The sequence below is a fragment of the Helianthus annuus genome, chromosome 10, assembly GCF_002127325.2.
Source record: "Helianthus annuus cultivar XRQ/B chromosome 10, HanXRQr2.0-SUNRISE, whole genome shotgun sequence".
Lineage (NCBI taxonomy): Eukaryota > Viridiplantae > Streptophyta > Magnoliopsida > Asterales > Asteraceae > Helianthus > Helianthus annuus.
In genome coordinates, this window is record NC_035442.2 from 107,567,768 (window position 1) to 107,572,348 (window position 4,581).

General features: G+C 38.4%; 1 long non-coding RNA gene across 1 annotated transcript; it reads right to left on the reverse strand.

The window, feature by feature from the left end:
• Positions 1 to 263: 263 nt before the first annotated feature.
• Positions 264 to 1,093, reverse strand: LOC110881713. The gene is made up of 3 exons (XR_002559867.2): positions 1,054 to 1,093; positions 715 to 775; positions 264 to 386 (listed from the first exon to the last, which is right to left on the reverse strand). It is a non-coding gene; the product is annotated as an uncharacterized LOC110881713 (long non-coding RNA).
• Positions 1,094 to 4,581: the final 3,488 nt, after the last annotated feature.

Consider the following 4,581-nt stretch of genomic DNA (forward strand, 5'->3'; position numbering starts at 1 on the left):
TACCCGGATTTATCTATTATTCGTATTTCAAAGTCAGCCAGAGCATCCTAAAAATTACTTAAGTTGGCGTGTTCTCTTAGGTTGAAGCCTAGGTATCCATACCAAATACCTAATTCGCTAAAACCTTTGGCTCTGATACCAACTGTGACACCACACCCAGATAAGGACGCACCATGCACAATTGATACCAACTTACCAGTAAACACTTACGTTATTGATACAAACAGTAATGTACAAAAGTTGGAAACTTAAAGGTACAAAGTTTGGTCAAACTACTATTAGCTGATCACGCAAAATTTCCACCAGATAAGAAAGTTTGAGATACTTTATTTCACTAGTCACGCCTATCCGAGATAAACAACCCGCCCAAGACTAACCATCATTTCCTGTGACACATGCTTAAAAGACGTCATATATTACACTGGTGAGTTTATGAATATACACAATTTACAATTCACATTATTTAATCATGACTTGTACCCGCCCATGTTATCATAACCCAACGTTACCACGTAACTTACATAACCATACAATTAATGCCCACTACACCACAGGTGTAGTACCGACAAATCCCACCGTAGCGGCACGTATAAGGGACCACAAATATCATGTGCATGTCATGCTCAGGTTATATACATGCGTACAACAGTCATGCCATATTATTACAGTTTAGGACAAGCATGTTCACATTTGAAAAGCATTCATAAAACTCACCTCTTGCTAGTAGCTAACCGTTGATACAATTGCTAGTATGATCAGGTACTATCTCAAGGTCCTGACACAATTTACATAATCCTAAGTTAGGTAATGGTACACCTAACTAGTCATTATCATGGTTGGATATTGGTTAACCCTACCTTGTTTAAGCATGGTTGATCAGTCCATGCCTAACTAAGGCTAGGCTACCCAATACCCGCCCCTGACAATAACCCTAGTACCTAAAAATAATACTAACACTACTACCACTAATATATTATTACTAATAATAAAACTAATATTAACTACTAAAAATAAATAATAAATAACTAAACATAAACTTAAACGAGAGTATACCTCAAGACTATCTACGGCACGTTGATGTAGAGTTTCCCTACACCTGCTCCTACTCGTGCTCCAAAAACGACTACTAACAACACCCAACGGGGTATCGTATACGCGGGATTCTCAATACTAGAGCGTTCCCGTTAAAATTTTGGTGTATCTAAAATCCTACCATTTAACTCCTATATATATGTGAAGCAAGCAGGCACCTCAATTCTTTTCTGGGCGATGTGGGACATTGACGTGCTAGCTAGCTAGCTTAGTTATATTATTTCAGCTGCTTCACTCGTTTTTATTGTATAACTTTTAAAATATGACGTTTTATAAAACGACGAATATGTCATTAGAACGAGCATATTTTTATCTACGTTTTAACCTAAGTTTCATTAAAAACGGAGTAAGGTAAATAAAATAATATATTTAATTACTAATATTAAACGGTCTCTTATAATAGCCAGGGCTTGTACAGATGTCTCATATTTCAACTAAATATTTCAACTAACCATTTTACTCGTTACTTAGTCGTTCAACAATATATAAATTATAAATTTTAAATATAATTTTATTGGTTCACAAAACAGGATGTTACATGTTGAGACCCCATCCAAAGCCCTGTTGGCTTTGGAAACCTTTTTGAACTAATCCTTTACTTCATGTGCAGGGAGCTTCTGCATGCTTAGATAGTCTTTGGTATGTAGATAGTGGAGGCTCCAGGCACATGACAGGATGTAAAGCCCTTCTTCAAGATTTCAAAATTCATGGAGGGGGTGATATATCCTTTGGTAATAATAGTAAGGGAAAAGTTCTGGGGTCTGGTACTGTAAAGTCTGGAAATGTAAAATTTGAAAATGTCAATCTTATTGATAATCTGAAATTCAACCTCCTGAGTGTGTCTCAAATGAGTGATAAAGGGTTTGGATCATTCTTCACAAAGGATTGTTGTAGGATTGTCAGACCAGAAATGGTTAGTAAGATTGAAGCAATAATCAAGAAAGGCTCAACAAAACTTGTTGCTCAAAGAAGTGGCAATGTTTATGTTGTTGACTTGTCAAGAGAGTGTCCCAGAGCTGATGCCTGTCTGTTCTCAGCTGCCTCTAACAAAGAGACAGAGTTATGGCACAAAAGACTGGGGCACACAAATCTCAAAACAATCAATGAAATTTCAAAAAATGGCTTAGTAAGAGGCTTACCACAAAAAATGTTTTCATGTCCTGAATATTGTGTTTCCTGTTTAAAAGGAAAACAACACAAGAGCTCTTTTAAGTCCATTGAAGAGTCCAAAACAACCCAGTGTTTGCAAATGCTGCACATGGATTTGTTTGGCCCAGTGCAAATCATGAGTCTCAAAAAGAAAAGATACTGTTTGGTTATTGTTGATGACTTCTCTAGGTTTACATGGACCTTCTTTTTACACTCCAAAGATGAGACTGCAGGTATTTTGCAAGACTTTGTGATACAGGTTGAAAAGCAATTTGACCTTCCAGTAAAAGTCTTCAGGAGTGACAATGGCACAGAATTCAAAAATAAGGAGTTGGCTGCCTTCTGTGTGAAGAAAGGGATTGTAAGGCAGTACAACATTCCTAGAACACCAGAGCAAAATGGGGTTGTTGAAAGAAAGAACAGAACACTAATTGAGGCTGCCAGAACCATGCTTGCAGATTCAGGTTTGCCATTAACTTTTTCGGCAGAGGCAGTAAACACTGCTTGCTATGTCCAAAACAGAGTTTTAATCAACTCCAGACACAAAAAGACTGCTTATGAAATTCTGTATAAAATAAAGCCATTAATCTCATATTTCAAAGTTTTTGGTTGCCCATGCTTCATTTTGAACTTAAAAGATTCTATCTCAAAGTTTGCAGCCAAAATCGATATGGGATATCACCTGGGATACTCATCCACTGCTAAGGCCTACAAAGTGTTTAATACACAGACCAAAGCAGTGGAAGAGACCTTGAATGTAAAGTTCAATGAACTTTCATCACTGAAAATCCCTGCAAATCCTGCAGAATTGTTTGATCTTGAAAAATTCACTTTTGAAAATACTGCTGTCAAGACTAACACTGCAGGTCCATCAGAGGATTCATCACCAGACTATGGATATGAAATCATCATTCCTCAAAAGTCTGCTTCAAGAGGGGGAGCATCAGTTGTTCAAAACAGTTGTCAAAGCTCAACCACTGCTACCTCAACAGTTGTTGACCAAAGTAGCCCCTTAACCACTGCTTCCACCTCATCAAACACTGCTGACATAAGTCCTCAAACAGTGGATCAAAGTCAGCAGGTGTTCACACCTTTACCTCCAATGCCTCCACCTTTTGAAGCCACTGCTGGGTCATCAAAGTCACCAGCAGTGGTTAGCTCAGATAATACACATCTGCAGCCTTCACCACAAAATGCCATCTTTCCCTACCAAGGAGAGCTAATCTTCTTGAAATCTCATCCACCAGATCAAATCATTGGCAACATCAATGAAGGGGTGCTCACAAGAAAGCAGTCCCAAAACATTTGTCTTTTTGCTGACTTTCTATCACTCCATCAGCCAGTCAAGTACCAAGAGGCAGTGGAAGACAACAGCTGGGTAGAGGCCATGCAAGAAGAGCTCCAACAGTTCAGAAGACAACAAGTATGGGAGCTTGTACCACTGCCAAAGAATGTAAGTCCTATTGGCACAAAGTGGGTCTTCAAAAACAAAACTGATGAAAGGGGCATTGTTGTCAAGAATAAAGCCAGGCTTGTAGTTCAAGGCTACAGACAAGAAGAGGGAATTGATTATGATGAAACTTTTGCTCCTGTTGCAAGACTTGAAGCAATCAGACTCTTTCTGGCCTTTGCTGTCAACCACAATATCAAGGTGTACCAAATGGATATAAGATGTGCATTCCTCTATGGTAAGATTCAAGAAGAGGTATATGTCTGTCAACCTCCAGGTTTTGAGGATCCATTTTATCCAGATCATGTCTACAAGCTAGACAAAGCTTTGTATGGCTTGAAACAAGCACCCAGAGCCTAGTATGAAACTCTTTCTACCTTTTACTTTCCATTGGTTTCACCAGAGGCAGGATTGATAAAACACTGTTTTTAAAATGGAGAGGAAAGGATTTGATGATTGTCCAGATTTATGTGGATGACATCATTTTTGGAAGCACATGTAATAAAATGTGTGAAGAGTTCAGACAACTCATGACAGCTGAGTTTGAAATGAGTGCAATGGGTGAACTCCAGTGCTTTCTTGGTCTCCAAGTAAAGCAGCTGCAAAATGGCACTTTCATCCATCAAGGCAAATATGCAAAAGAACTTTTAAAGAAATTTGATATGGATGATGGTAAGCCATGTAGTACACCCATTGCAACCAACAAATTGGTCATGTTTGAAGAAAAGGATGATTTGGTTGATCAGACCTTGTATAGAAGCATGATTGGGTCTTTATTGTACCTAACTGCATCTAGACCAGATATCATGTTTGCAACATGTGTCTGTGCAAGATCCCAATCATCCCCTAGAAAGTCAAACCTTATTGCTGTAAAAAGGATATTCAGATAC